This window comes from Python bivittatus, unplaced genomic scaffold (assembly GCF_059951505.1).
Source record: "Python bivittatus isolate LINGU-HERP-01145 unplaced genomic scaffold, Pbiv_v1 ctg000080_np1212, whole genome shotgun sequence".
Taxonomy (NCBI): Eukaryota; Metazoa; Chordata; class Lepidosauria; order Squamata; family Pythonidae; genus Python; species Python bivittatus.
This window is the reverse complement of record NW_028277035.1, coordinates 64,210,669-64,227,081: the sequence shown is the minus strand read 5'-3', so window position 1 is coordinate 64,227,081 and position 16,413 is coordinate 64,210,669. Positions and strand designations below refer to the sequence as shown.

The 16,413-nt window shown below is 38.7% G+C and overlaps 1 long non-coding RNA gene across 1 annotated transcript in view; it reads left to right on the top strand.

Moving 5' to 3' along the window:
- Nucleotides 1-16,090, top strand: part of LOC148216730 (uncharacterized) — an 86,996-nt gene extending 70,906 nt beyond the window's left edge. The window contains exons 3-4 of the long non-coding RNA XR_015795079.1: nucleotides 7,692-7,841; nucleotides 13,029-16,090. This is a non-coding gene — a long non-coding RNA (uncharacterized LOC148216730). The remainder of the gene's footprint in view (nucleotides 1-7,691; nucleotides 7,842-13,028) is intronic.
- Nucleotides 16,091-16,413: the final 323 nt, after the last annotated feature.

Sequence of the window (16,413 nt, the reverse complement as noted above, 5' to 3'; positions counted from 1 at the left end):
TCAAATCTTGCCTTGATTTCCCTGGCCTTCCAGGTCTTTGGAGTAGACTGGGGGTGCCAGTGGGTGGCCAAAGGGTTGCAGAAGTGGTCTTGTCTGTGTCTCATTTGGAGAAGCTCCCACTAGATCAAAGAACATTCTGTCAAAATACATATTCTTGTATTTTGTACAGCACTAAGCCCAGTTTTAGAGCTGCAAGCATAATCCCTTTGTTATACCCATAGAACCACAGGGTACCATTTGAAATTACCAGTTACATATTTAAAATAAAAGAAATGCTTTGCAGAGATAAACATAAAAAATCTAATATTGAAGTGTGTGCGGTTGACTGCCAACTTATTAATCAGTTTTGGATGATTAATCACATGCCTTTTAACTGACTGACCAATCAATTGACTGAATTAAAATGAATGTACTTATTACCCAAATCCTGAAATACTGAAGGAAGTTTAACATAATTTGCAATTCAATAACTCATCTTGCCATTGCTAGGGGAGAGCTGCTTTAATATTGTTTCCACTCTTTGTCACAGCAGTGTACCAGAGCCAAAATAGTCTCCAGTGATGTGCAAGGAAATCTTTAATTTGTTGGCCTGCCAATTAAAATTTGCCCTCACCAGCTACAATGCTGGTTGACTAATCTGCCATTTAAGCTGAATAAAGACTGAGGCCCCAGGATTGACTAAGACATGCAAGCATCATCCATATATCCCCAAAGTAGCTACCAATCATTAGATATAAACCCACACTTTCTATCACACATCCTTTCTTTAATATCATTTTGCATTTTCTCTTATGAGAAACAGTGAGGTTCCTACACCTAGGAAGGATATTCCTTCTTGGAACGTGACACCACCTTGTCGATCACATACGCGCAGCTTCAGAAGGGCTGAAACGTGCTGCAGGTTCTCAAATAGTCTGGTTCCTTGGCACTTCTTAGAAACAAGGCTTCTGTCATCCTCCTCTCATTTTCACTACAGATAAAAGCTTATTCTTCTAGTTTCTGCAGGCACCAACTTTCTGATTGAACAAGCTGCCAGCCGTACCCTGCTCCTCCCAGCTCATGTTCTTCCCAGCGAAACCTTGAGATGACTTCACATAAAGTCTATTACTAACCTGAAATCCAGAAATCACATGACCCTTGCAAATTCTGTAAGGAAAACTCACTTCACAAGCAATGCTGAGAGGCTGCTGCAAAGAGAAGAAACAACCGTTTCTAAAGAGTCACCTTGTGCAAGATGGGCGGCAATATAAATATGATAAAGAAATAAAGAAATAAAAGCAATGTGCTGGAGGAAAAATACACCCCCAGCCATCATGTCCTGCCACTGCAAAAAGCAGATAAATAACCTGCCTGTTGCACCTGGCCAGGAGTGGACTATTTCTGTGAGTGGGTGGCAAACCATTAAGCAATGCACACAGATTCGTGGATAACAATACATGAGGTGTATGTGTGAGAGAAATGTAGTACTTGAAATGTGTATTGTCGGGGGGGGGGGGTGCCTCCTTTTAAGCTTCTGCTTCTCTTTTTCTTGTTTCTGGATCCATAGATGTGCTTAGACACTCATTCTCTGTGCTCAGCTGATGGCAGACTCAAGCTGAGGAGAAAATGGACAAAAGTTTTGTCTGTGAGCTACAGGCTTCACAGATGTATAGAGACATCTAAACAAAAGCAGAATAAAAAAAAAAAAACACTTGCAATCTGCAGCAAGTGAGGGTAACAGAGGTGAGAGGTCGATGGAGTATCCAGCATTTGAGGCATTAGTTGCAGATCAAAGGGGTTGTGGAGTGACAGAGCTCAGTATTAAATGGATCACCTGGGTGGCTGGTTCAGGGTATTTGATTATTTAAAGACAGAAATTGACTATCCATTTCACATCAGTTCTTCATAGCTCATACTATCCAAACCACACTTATTGTAGAGTAAGTTTCATTGCATTCATTGGATTATACTTCAAGGTAAACAAGTTCAGTTTTTTCCCTGTTCATTTTTTAAGTAATGACAATGCCCTTGAAATACAACCATGGACTAGCAAACTGCCAGATTTTTAGAAAGGTTAAACCTAATATCTTTTGCGCAAATGAAGATAAACACCATTGCACAATCATTGAAACATTACTGAACCTGATGCTTTAGCAAAACCCAGTGCAAAGATTTTGCAGAAATTGTGTTACTATTAAAACTTTCCCCAGTTCAGGGACTACCTCATCAGAACCTGCTTGTAATATGGAGGTGTGATAGTGGTCATGTTATAAAAATGAAACAGCTGTGGGATTTTTCCCCAAGTTATTGCAAGGGCAAATCTCCCGCAGGATGAAAAAATGGATCCCACAACAAAGGAAATCCAAGGAAGCAGAGTTCAGAGGTGCTTTGATAAACTACATCTTTTATTCTTTGCTCAAATCCTCTTGTTTGGAACCAAGACTGGAAGAGGAAAAAAAGAAGGAAAAATGGACTGGGAAGAAGAACTGGGAAGAGGACTGGAAGAGGAAAAAAAACTTTAAGAATGAAAGCGTATCTGGGGAGATGGATAGGTAAGGTATCAAGGTGGCTGCCTGAGTCTCTGAGATGTGGCGCAGGCAGCCACCACACAAGAACTGGAGCCTGCCAGCTGTTCAGGCCCACCCCCACAGTCTGCAGCAGCAGTCAGTGTTACAACATCTAATTTCTATTATTCATTTACCCAAAGTCTTGAAACCTGCTATTAGCGGTGTTTGTGCAGAACCAACCATCAACGCAATTGCTGACATTTACCCTCACTCAAGCACAAGTGAGAGAATTTAAAGCATGCCAGATGTGAGAAGCCCATCTTTACAGCGTGAAAAATTATTCTGATTAATGCAGGGATTCAAATAAAAGATAATGATGGAATAATTGAAGATCATAGAGCACCCTATATTTACAAAACCATGCTCTGTATGGGAATCTGGGTAACCCAATGGTCAGTGGGCTGCACTGGAACATGGGATATAAACTAACTGTCTCTCAGGTTCAACAATCATTATGCATTGCCAGAAAAATTCTAGTTCAGCTGAGGGAATTTTTGTGTCCAACATGGAGCTGTAGCTGATCTAGAAGTAACTTGGTCCAATCCAACTATCTTGTAGAAGGTGGATGCGTAAGCCTGTATTCTTTCTGCTAATGTATCATTGGGCCAGTCCAGGTTCATGGAGGCCTTTGCCAGTCACATGCCTCTCACCTTGTCTTCCATTCATAACTGCATGTTACCTGGCCTGTAAAGTAAAGGACACAATGTCATGAATCGAATCAGCTTAATCAAACCAGACTTTCTCAGCTTTGAGTGCTGTTCAAAATTCTAGATGTTATGCCTTTAATGCTAACTAAAACCAGTTCATACCAACCTGTAAGAATCCATAAAATTACCTCTGCAGTCCCTCAAAAATTGGGATACCTTTTGTAAATAATTTTCTTAATCATAAGCAAGATTGTTAGCTATAATAAATGTTGAGATTAACTAGGAATTCAAATGTTTTTTTTTATAATGTACTCTTTTGTCTTGTTTCTGAGATAATGGCACAGAACACTGAATGCAATAAATATTCTAAACCATTAGTCATCCAAACCAGAACTGTCTATTCTGATATTTGTTTTTAATGGATTCAGGTAGACTAATTCTCCAATTCAAGTATTTAGACCCTGCGAGGGATTAAAACAAAATCATCTTAATGCAGACCTATGTTCTAACACTGATTTATCCATTTCACAAAGACTATGGAACAAGTTTTAAATGAATGACCAAGTAGCATGTCAAACTTTGATGCATAATGATGTCACAAAGCCAACTTAAAGTGAGAACAGTGCTTCTTATGTCACTTGGTGTTTAGCATACAAATATACAGGTGAACATTTTATCATACAATATAGTGAGGCCAACATGCAAATAGCAGAGATCAATACTGTGGCAAATAGCATGTGCAAAGTAGTGTACATAAATTCAGAAATATTATTTTTTTAAAAAATAGAAAAATTGAACATCAGAAAAATGGAATTTGAAAATTCAAAATCCAGGCAGTTATTCAGAACAGAAGATTTTTGGAACATCTCTAGGACTAAAAACAGTAATAAACAAAACACTGAATGCTGTTTTATTCCTTCCTGGTTATAAAAATCTAAGGTGCAGATTGTTCAAGAGATCAGCATGAGCACAAATTTCTTTACTGGCCATCATTATTTATTTTAACAGTATCTAGTTTTACACATTGTGCTAAGCCATAGACCATAGTGGCTAGGTTCCTACAACATGCTAAGCTAAAATCAAAGAAACCACTTCATGGTTCAGTGCGAAGTCTGAATGTTAGGCATTGTTTTCACAGATTTGAAGTATTTAGTAACTTTAGTGTTCAGCTGCTTTCAAAACCAACAAAAGTGTCCTATGGACTATTCTTAAGATGGGACAGATTGGTGATCAAATACAAAAACCAACCACAAAGGATAAGATATTATGTAGAGAACAACATTTATCCCATTTGTTTAAAACCAGCTCAGAAATTATCTCTAGTGAAACAAGGAAGAGCAGCTTGATGAAAGGCCATTGTTCACTCATAGAACATTAGCCCAGGGTATAGTGGTTAGAAAATGCCTTCTGTATCAGAAGAAAGGTATCCAGGAACAGAGGAAATGCTGGAGCAGAAAATCAGAGGCACTCAAGAAGCGTAGAGATGACTTTGCTAACCAGGTTTCCCTTATGCTTAGCAACAAGCCCTGGTGGGCTCTTGAATGTTTTCACTGGTTGGGAGTCTTGTTCCTTGGCAGGAATCTGATGTTGGCTCTTCAGCATCCAGTTCTATCTCTAAACTACAGCCAAGCAAAAGCAGCCGAGCTAGCCAAATGAACAGCAGGCTTGGAAAGGAGATTGTTTCAAAGACTTTCCTTTTTCAAAGGATGGCCTGCAGCTTGGCCTTTGGACTGAGGATTTTAGCTGAAGAAGAACTTGCTGAGTGAAGGAGCAGGGGATCTAAGGGATCCAACAATTTACCACTAAATCAAAGCCCTGATTCAAGTAAGATCCTAACACAGCTAGGAAGACATTGTACAAATACGATAACTGGTTCTGAAAGCATCTGTGCCCTCTTCATGTTTTACAAACAAATTTCCTGCCTCTATTACTGCTAAAATAGATTTCAAAATGCCTGATAAATCTCTGAAGGTTTTATGGATGACAGCAGGATTTTTTCCACTGGTCAAAAACCAATCACTTATTTTACATAGTTGACTCCAGTTCAAATGATTGTGTCCAATTTACATAATGTATGCCAGCTGTAGACAGAGCTCAAGGCCTTGCCACAGTATTTTGATTTCTTTCTCTCTCTGCTTAGTTCTGCCAACAACATATCTAGAAAATTGTTACCTTATCTTTTCCTTGAAAAGTTCCTAAGGCGATTTTATGATTGTCATGGTTAACTTAGTTTATTCTGTTGCTTAACAGTTCAAGAGGTGATAGTGCATGCTTATCTTAATTCTGGCTTCCTTTGTACATAACCCATTGTGTCCCATCAGCAAACATTTTTTCCTCATTTTCCATCATGTTTTAAAAATAAGTCAAAGACCCGCTAGAGAAGTTAGTTGGGAGTTGCAAGTGATGGTGAGTGGACCCCCAGCAAAGAGTCTTTGCAAGATTTAATTCCTCTTTGTATGCTTTTCCACCCTCTCTTTCATATACACAAAATGTAAATAGATGTACACAAAGCAATTCCCAAAAGGGCAGCCCCGAGAATAAGAATAAATAGAAGTTATTCAGAGAGATAACACTGAGGACCATATGAACTCCAGTTGAGGAACTCTCAGGCCTTGTGTTCCCAAGCAATGAGAGAACAATCAGCATATCCTCTTTTAATTTTGAATTGAGTGGATTAATTATGCCCTATTCCTTTAACCATTCCATCTTTCAACTATTCTTTTGTTCTGTAAAGTACTTAAAAAATACTATATAAACAAATGACTTTTTCGAAGTCTTAATGTATGCCTCTTCCTACAAATTAGACTATCTGTGAATGAGTTGCCTAGACCTGATTCCAGGACTGCGTAAAGATATGGTTGTATATTATTCCTTAATATACTGATTATTCCTTTATGCTGATAAAATATAACATTACATTTTTAAAAGTATCAATTTTTTAAATCCTCTCTAACTCTTTAATAGTTTTCAGCACTGCTTTTTTCTATCAGGATAATTTCACCAACTTCGAAAATATAAATAGGAAGGTATTCTAAGATAGCTTTCCCCAACTTGAGTGACATCCAGATGTGTGGACCAACATTCAGAATTGCCCTGCCAATATAGGCACTAGTGAGAATTGTGGAAGTTGAAATCTACACATCTGGATGGCATGCAGGTCATGGAAGGTTATTTTAAGAAGCTACAGGTAGTCACAATAAGCTATGTCAAATGACTTGATAGTCATTTTCACATGTACCAGCAACTAGAATTAGGGTAGGTGGATGAGAAGGGGGAAGACTCTAAATTCAGCATCACTTGCAAACACAGAAATTTATCTCATATTCCTGGAAAAAGAAATGTGCAGAATACTTTGTTAGAAAAGAAAGAACAAGAACTCCCACAAATAGGAAGAAACATACCCCCCCACGAAAAAAATCCTCCCAGGTTCTCAAGTTCTGGAAAGCTATTTGTTTTGCAAACACTATTGGTAGCCCCATTGAAAAATAATAATATGGTTTTCTTCTTTGCAGGAAACATATTTAACATTTGTTAGTGAAAAATTTAGAGTATTGTATAATGGAATAATAAGATTTCTGATCAGAAACAGACAAAAAGAAATTAGTAGAGCATTGGAGAATGATGGACAGAACATATTTATGAAATATGATGGCATCAGTGCTATGCTACTCTCATTTTCTGTCCCTGAAGATTGTTAATCCTCATCACAGAAGAACAGGGCATCAAAGTTGAAAAGAGAGTCTCCTGTTTATGGCCTTCCAACACACTCTAGCTTCTTAACCCATTCTTGCATTAATGGGAATTTTTTTAAGGGATATAGATTAGGTCTATGCATAATTTGAAAATTATATAGTTGGAATGCTTTAGACCTTACACAAGCGCAGCACTTCTATGTTATCCATTAAAGCTCCTTTTTTTTTTCTTTTTTTTTCGAGCCTGAAAAAAGGTTGGAGGAGCAGAAAGTTACGTTCGTGCTTGTCAGAATTTTGGAGGATTTCTTCTGAATAATTTTTTAAGCAGGCACACACCTAGTGTGGATAACCCCCCATAAAGAGCAGTCCCAGCTAAACAAACTGGGACACTTCTGAACAAGTTTCTCTTCTATTAAAAGTTTATATTTATTTATGTATTTATCTATTTATCTATTTATAAATTAAATGTGCATCCCACACTCAGTGCAATTAAACATCCATCTCTCAATTACTGTTCTGTTTATAATGGTTGAGTGTTACCAAACTCAAATCAATCTTGTTTCATGGTTTTAAGAAGGTAAGTAGTTTTGAAAGGTTTTTCCTGTAAAATTGTTTGTGAATTGTAAATAATTTGTTTATTGCACTCCTGTTTGGGTATTTCTTTATGAATGAAAAGTGGATTGTAAAATGCACAAATGTCCCTTAGCTTGGAAAATGAAATCTTATTGAGGCTCACTGTATTCACCTGAACTATCAAATGAGCATTAAAGCCTTACAAGTTTTCTCTGGCTTGGATTTTCATGCAGGTTGGAGGACTGAAATGTTTTCTGTCTCTTGGTCCCCTACAACTAAATCACATGGAGGAAAAACGATGGAGGGAGAGGAGCTTTGGAGGTCAGGGAGATCAATAGTGGCATTAGATCCCATCATACGTCCAAGGACATCATCAGAAAAGGGTAAGCTCAAGTTACCTGGATGTAATCTGGATGAGCTGAGCTGTTTTTCAGGAAATTAGTTCAGTTTTCTTGTGTCCAGTTCCAAGCCTGACTGGGAGAGTTTGTCTCCTCTGAGACAAAAGAACCTTGTAGAATTAGTTGGACAGTCAGCTGAATGCTGCAGGAAAAGCACCCATTGTTTTTCAGACAGCTTTTAAATCAGGAACAGGGGAGGAGTGAAGTATGTTAAAGAAACTCTCCACATCTGGATGTCTCCCCCCCCCCCCCCCGCCATCCCAATTTTGGAGTCATCCTAGAATTAGCTGCTTTCTTTTCCTTTGCAGAGCAATTTGCTGCATTGGAAATCCACCCTTCTTCCATTATGGATTTCCTAGCTTTATGCAAATTGCAATGTGCATTAAACTTGCTACATTTTTTCCGTTCACATCTTTTCTTTTCTTTTTTTTTTCCTTAGCAGAGATCACATCACATTCTCTTTTTGGTGCGCTGTGACTTAATTAGTGCAGTGAATTAGTAAGCTGTCAGGGGGAGAAAATAGCGTGAACTGAAAATTGTAGCAAACTGTCCATGTGCCAATTCCAAAACCAATTTTAGAAATTCTCCAGGTGAAAAGGAGCACTTAGCACAAAGCAGAGCCAACCCATGGCACGATAATGAAAGAGAACCAGGGGAGATCTGCTCATCCCTAAAAGAACCCCATTAGGCTTTGGCAGTAGCCATAAGGGACTCCAGGTGGCGGGTTCAGATTAATCAGAGCTCTACTTTTATCTTGGAATCAAGCCATTAATCAACACTTTAATTTTCATTAGCTGATTTGCCCAGGCCTAAAACGTATCATTTAGATTGACTGGACATTGGATTTTGTGTAGGTACTTTAAAAATATATATTGAATTAGAGTTCTGCCATTAGACCTTAGGAGGATGTTCCAGTCCTCCCTCTCCATGGAAGAAGAATCTCAAAAATGCTACCTTCTCACTCCATTTAGCACATTGTCCCACCTTACTTCTGGTACCTGTGCATCTCTTTTATTAAACCTACATTCCAGCATGGAATATTGAGAATAAAGACACTTCCAGCAGGTATAAGTTCCACATGAAAGCAGGGGATCTTTCTTTGTAAATTATAGGCCTCACGCTTTTTTAATGGGGTGTCTTTTCCCTTTGCAAGTCTTGGAAGTCTACCACACACTGTTGTGAATTTGGGCAGGTTAGGCTAACAGGCATCTTATATACATCATAACTAACTATAAGGCTACAGGCAGTTCTCTTAATATGTGAATAAAGGAATACATGAAAACTTTCGGCAATGGCCGAAGCAAGATTGAGAGCATTGGATCAGAAAAACCCTGTATAGCAACTCTGAATAATAAAAGTAAAGTCAAGACTATATGGGAATGAAATAAATAACAACTTGGAAAAGAGGTATTTCTGTAGTTGGGAATGGAGCCAAATGCTTTCAGAATTCCAACGTTCATTTCTTTGTTAGGTTTCGTTCAAGAGTGCAAGGTTGTAGTTTAGCAGCTTGGCTCATCACAGCCATCTTTCTTCTCTTACAGTTTCTGGATCTAAGTGGTATTGAATGTTTATCATGCCAATGGACCCATCTCACCTTTGAGTAGTATGCCAGGGCTAAGCTCTAGAAGTGTTTCTCAACCCTGGGCACTTTAAGATGTGTGGACTTCAACTCCCATGCTGGACAAAAAATAAATAAAATTGAAATATAAGTAAAATTAATTCATATAGTTAAGATTACCACTCCCCATATAACTGAGTAATTTCCTCCATCCGGCCCATTAAAAATTACAATTTGGTGGCAATTTTTGGCAGAGTCCCAAGACCCATCCCTAGTGGTTTCTGAGGCAGCACCTTGCACCCTTGGGCATACTCCTGGATTTACTACCAGGCTTCAGTAGGCTGTTCCTCTTAAACATCTACATTCTAAAAACTCTTCCAGAGAAACTAAATCCCCCTCTCAGCTATTTGCTGTGGGAAAGATGCATGCAACCAGATCAAATTAAGAGAGATGTGTAACAATAAAGCTGCATGTTTGTATAGCAGCCCAGCCATCTGGAGACATCCCTTTAAAGATGCTGACAAATATTTTCCTGCAAGAAGACTTGTTTTCTTAGTGTATGTGTGTGTGTATGTGTTAAAAAATAACATGTTAATTGCAAGTCTCTAGACAACCAAAATTACATTTAGAAGCTCCACAAAACCCCAAGTGTGGCAGACCTTCTCGGAAAGGGGCTACTGCTTTCCACAAGAGCCTCCTGGAAAACCTTCATTTAGATTAATGAAGGGGCTGCTTATTGATTATGTAACAGTCATATGAAGTTTAATAACAATATAAAGGAGGTAAATGGATTTGCCTTGGAATTTAACTGGGCCATAAATAGAGAGTGGCATTACCATTAATTCATTAAAGGCTTTGGAGAAGTGCAAGGTATTCCAATTAACATTTTACAAAGTGGCTGTAGCATGTTAGTTATGAACCAGCATTTGTCATTTTCCTTTCAGCCATTAAATGATGCCTAATTCCTTGGTTGTGCTGGAGCTGTCTCCTTTGATTGACTTCAAAGTCCTGCAGAAAGGGTTGCCTCAGTTAAAGAGGAGTGTGCGTGTGTGTGTGTGTGTGTCCATGTGCTGTTTGTATGGGTTATTTGCAGTTGCTAATGCTTTAAATGAAATTAAAAAGCTGCTTCCTGCATACATGAATATGCTGCTCATCCAAGAGTGGAATTAAATATCTGTTAGTTTGCTACATCTTCCTTAACCATGACTATTGGCCTTGTACCAGATGACTTGGGAATTTATTTAACAAACAGTACTGACTTTGTAGATCTAAATTAGAGGCTTATTTGAAATACTTAAAGAGCAGCCATTACTGTTTGCCCTCAGTGAAAATCCAAGTTCTGGTTACATCCCCGCTTGCTAGGATTAGAACTGTCACAATATTTATTTAACAAGATGAGGCACACTAAGCCATGCTGCAAACACTGCAGTGCCAATATGAAGACAAACTTACTGCTTTTTAAAGTGTTTCCTTTGCTGTATGTGATCTCTCGCTCCCTTTGCCCCCACCCCTCTCTTTCAATCTGGCCTTTTCCGTTAATTCTGCTGCTCTCAGGTTGGCCCTGCAGTTTTCATTTAAATAGGCCATAATTCCAGTCATCTAATCCAATTGTTGGCGTTCTCCGAGCAGAGAAGATTGCTACCCACTAGGATAACAACTGGAAGAAGCAGCCCATAGCATGTTGAAACAGGCCACTGATTTCTTGGCTAACTGGGGATGCAGAAGGAGAAATCAAAATGGCACAAGGCGGGCTCCATCTGGGCACACAGTGGGAAAGATGCTGCTGTAAAAAGGCCTTAGGTGCAGTAGAAGCAGAGTGAGTAGCAAATAAAGGCTATAAATTCTCTGCAGAGTCCTACCATTGACTTGTAAAAATCCTCTCCCTTCCAGCACATCTTGCTAAAACTGTTCATCTTCCTGACGTTGTTTTGTTTCCCCCTCATTGTTTCTTAGGTGTTCAAATTGAGAACAGTCCTCAGCTTAGCTAGGAGGTTTGCTTCTGGCAAACTCTGATGACGGAGTGGGTGCTGAGCTGATTTTTTTTTTTTTCAGTGAATTTCCTATTTATGGGATAACCTAACTTGGACCACCAGATCAAGGAGGCAAAAGACAAACGATCAGGAGATGGTAGCAAAGTTTTTGCATTTTCTGTCTCTCTCACCTGCCATCTCGTGTTCATCCTTGTCCTTGCAGCCTAGATCTGGTCACCTTAAGCCTGACAGACCACAAAGAGCAGTTAATCATTTTGCTTGAGGAAAAGCCCGTCCCTGCCAATTTGCTTTGAGTTTTCCTTGGGGTGTCATTAAGTTGGCAGCTGTATTTATCCAGGGTTAAATGAGTGAATCGGATTCTTATCCATCGCCTTATATGCTAGTCTTTGCAGAACCCTTTGTGGAAAGAATTGCTCAGATATGGACCAATTGACTTTATACTCTGGAATGCCTTCCTTAAGGAATAAAAAAGTCTTTATCTTTGCTTTCAAAAAGAATTGGTTTTGTTTAATTGCTTCATGTTCAGCTAATTATTAGTTGTTTGGTATTTTATTTTTTAAAAATGTATAATTGGATATTTGTTGTTTAGTTTTACTTCTGTACTGCTGATTTTATCTGTTATCCATTTTGAGCCTTTTAGAGAAGCAGTATATTAATATCTTAAATGAATATACAAACATTATAGAGAAATGTTGTATGCCTTAGAAATGGAGATGAAGGAAAATTTAATTTGGTTCACATTTTAATTTGAATTTATTTAATGCACACTTCCCAAATTAATACATGAATTAAAATGCAGTTATATTTCTATAATCACACCTTTTTGAATTTCGGTAATGCAGTTCTTTAATTAAAATATGAACATAAAATGTGTACATTAGTCAAAATAATATATCAAGATTCCTTATATTAGTGAAAAGTCTTTCCAAAAATATGCACAGTACTTTTGTATCCTTCAGTACCGTTCCTAATAAAGCTAGGATTGGATGAGGTGTCATAAGTGTAAGATTACGTAGTTGGCTCTAGTGTCTATGGAGGTCAAAGAGATGGTATGATATTTCTTTTTGGAGCAACGCTCAGGGGAAGGATGCACTGACTTGGCTGGCCCCATCCCTCTGTCCATTTCAGACTCACTAGGATCATTTCAACATCCTGGGAAGGTGTTCTAAAAGAGGACCATGGTTGGAGTTGCAGTGTCCAACTCGCAACCCATTAGTACAACCAGAGTTGTACCCTTCAGAAAGAAACTGAATCATGACACCACTTAGAAGCCGAGAAACGATGTGGCAGAAATCTTACCTATAAAACTGTCCACTTGGAGTATTTACTGGAATGTGGGAATATGGACTGAAGTAATTCTGAAGGCTGTTTCTTCTGAACCCTTATTGAGATGACAAACCTGGTTCTGTTCTATGAAATTTAAAACTGCAGCTGGGAGTTTACATGACTTTTGTGTATGTGTACATCCATGCATGTGTGCATGTAGGTGGGCTTGTACGTGCGTCATGCAGATTTCTTTCAGAACATGCCATTTTTCTCTTGCATCATTTCAGAAGATCTTAACATGAAATGCCACAGCCAAAGGACACACTTAGTACTTCTTTTTCTGTTTCTATTTTTTAGGCCAGTCTGAATAAAGAGAAGAAGCCAATCCATTTATGAAAAAATTTAAAAAGAACAAGGAGATGAGGACTGACCATCTCACCCGCAGAAAGAACCCTTTGCCAACATCTCTTCTGTCAGTGTTGAGCAGCAAATGCTTTGGTTCCATGGCATTGTGGTTGAATTTCAAGCAACAAGAAGAAGTAAGCCTCGAAAACAATTGCATCTATCCTAAAGGCAAGTCCTTTGCTGCTCATTTTAGCCTCACAGACAATGAGAAAACAACCACGGAATAGATTTAATTTGACATATTTAAGACTAGGGATACTGTGGCAGAATTTGTTCTACCATTTCAACACACCTTAGATCAGTCTTTCCACTGCTGGGTGCTTTCCAGATATTCTCAACATAAAGCTAGTGTCTCTCCAACTGTTTGACTCAATTATCCCTTTTCCTGGTCTTGAATAATAGCATTACCACCACCACCACCACCACCACCAGAACAACAAAAACCAGACTGTTGTTTTATGCTCACAGCGGCAATCAATTTGTGATCCTCAGTTCACAAATAAGCAATTACAAATTGCTCCATTACTCCCAGGATATGCCCTAATTACCCTTGGGGATAATTTCCCTCCGTTTAAGAACCACTGCACTAAGCCGTCCTATTCTCAGGTAACATAGTCAATGCTCAACCAATATGGGGGTTATAGTCTGAGACAACTGGAGGTACTAAGCTGTGGAGGAGGAGGTTGGTGGATTATTGCAATTATACGATTTTTTTTCCCTGCCCAAATGTCTGTTTTAGTTCAGTTTGTAAGTCTGCCACCAGGTGGCAGCTGTTCCTTCCAAAGTGTGGTGCTTCCATATCACACAATCAAATCATTGGAACCTTTCAGACTGATCAAGCAAGGTGTATTAAAGCCTTACTCTGGTGTACCCTAACCCTGTGACAACACACTGTCTCATTCTTTGGATAATCCATGTTACTGTCTTCAAATAGCTGCTGCTCGTTTTCCCCCCTCACTTACAAATGAGGGGAGCGGGATCATGAATTTGCAAAACAAGAAGTCATGAAGCAATAATCTGGTCCCCATTATCACCCGTAAGGGGAAAATACTTCTGAGTTGGCAGCAAAAGATGTTTTGCAGTTCAGAACATGCAAAACACAATTGTATCTACTTTGAGGGTATATGAGGGGCACCAAAGGATAAAAACCTGACAACAATTCCTTTCTTAATGCTAGGGTCTTTGTTCTCATAAATCTGATGGTCCTCAGGTTCATCAGATATATTAAGAGAGAGGAAGATTGGTGCTGGTAATTCTACCCCCGACTTCCATAGGTTGATCAGTTCTATCTTCAACTTTCATGGAGTTAAAAGGGGAACATAGTTGACACAAATAAGCATACATGTCCGTGGGACATACATCTCAGCAGGTAGTAGCACAAGGCTACCTTGTTTGGAGAGAACTAAAGTAAAGTGGGTGCTGGTTAGGAAGCTACAAGGAAGTAGGCTAGACTGAAAACCAAAACCCACCAGCCGCAAAAGAAACCCAATCAAAAAACATCCCAGAAGAAGGCAATGTCAAATCACTTCCATATGATAGAATCAAATCTATGATTCTTTCCTGATAGAATCAAAGAATGTAAAGTATCATAGGGTTGGAAGGGACCGGAAATCTTCTAGTCTAATCCCCTGCCCAGAATCCTCAGAGCATCCCAGACAAATGACTGTCTAACCTTTGTTTGAAAACTTGCAGTGATTCCAGGAAGTAAGGTATTCCACTGCTTAGTAGCAATCCCAGTCAGGAAATTACTCCTTATTTTGAGTCTGGATCTTTTGCTGTAAAGCTTGCAGCCATTGGTTTTTGTCCTACCATCAGAAACTACAGAGAATAAACCCACACTCTCTTCCCTGTGACAATCCTTCAAATATTAGAAGGGTGCTATCATATCTCCTCTTAGCCTTCTTTTTTTTAGGCTAAACATACCCAGTTCTTTCAACTGTTCTTCATAGGATTTAGGTTCCAAGACCTTCACCATCTTTGTTGCTCTTCTATGCACTCTTTCCAGTTGCTCAATCTACTTACTTATTTATTATTTATTATATTAATTGTTATAAATGCCCATCTCATAATTGTCTCCTGGGTAGCATATGTAGGTTAAAAACAACAAAGCAGAACACAATAAGAAAAATAAGAAAAAGCAATGGCTGAAGACAAGCAGAAGTCCAATCCTAAGAAAGTGATATCTCACCTCACCTCCAAGCCTCATGTCTGAGGGAACATTCAAGTCTTCAAGGACTTCTGAAATGCTAGCAAGGTTGGGGCTCCATGATTCTCAGGGGGTATGGTACAGCTGGTGGTTTTATGGGAAGATTGCTGAGAAAAAAATGAATAATTGTATGTACCTTTTTCCATTAGGTGCATGGTACATAGAACTGCTTATGATTTTATATTTTTCATGTACTGGTTTAGTATTATAGTACAGAATTAAACAAGCATTTATTTTAGCCACTAAAAGATCAAAGTATACTTGGGTTATACTTTAGTCTGTCTTGTCCTTGATGAGACACCTTTGTAAGTAGAATGATCTTTCTCATCTTCAGTCCAATTAACCTTGAGAAACAGATACTCCTTAACTTGGAGATGGTCTCATTGCCACCTGGTATAAAGAAAGACTCATTAGCCTTGATGGTATCATTCTTGGCAGGATGGCAAAGCAATTCAAGGTAAGATAGACTTGGCCTCTTTGTCCTTGGAAAAATCCAGTGAGATGAGACCATTGAAAAACAGCTGTGCTTAATTATGGTTCAGAGCCTATTTATATAAGCTAATCAGAAACCTCCAAGTGATGGAACTTCAATGCAGACCTAACTGGAAGGGTGCTTCTTCTGCCCACCTCATCATTCAGGGGTTCTTTGACTGGCAGAAGGGGTAAAGGGTCTTTCTCTCTGTGTCTAATTGTATTTTTGAATATTCCTTGATTTTTGACTTGTCTTAATATTCTTTTACTGCTGTCTTGGGTTATATTATATTCTTCAGTATTCCTTTATATTTTTGTATTGCTGTCTCATGTTATATTATTATGCTATTTTCTTATACTAACTTGGAATAAAGTCTTAAATATTCATATTGTGTGGTCATTGTTTCCAAATTCAAAATAACACATGACCCAACCCTGTTGGGCTGGGAACAGAGTAATAGAGATGCTCCAGAGGGCAGGCACTGGAACAGAGAGGGCACTTCTTGTATTGTGGTGACCAAAACAGGATGTAATATTCCTGCTGCAGTCTGATCAATGCAGTGTAGAGTGGAAATATCACTTCCTGTGATCTTGACATTATACCTCTGTTAATGCAACCCAAGATTGCATTTCTTTTTTGACAGCTGAAGCACACTGCTG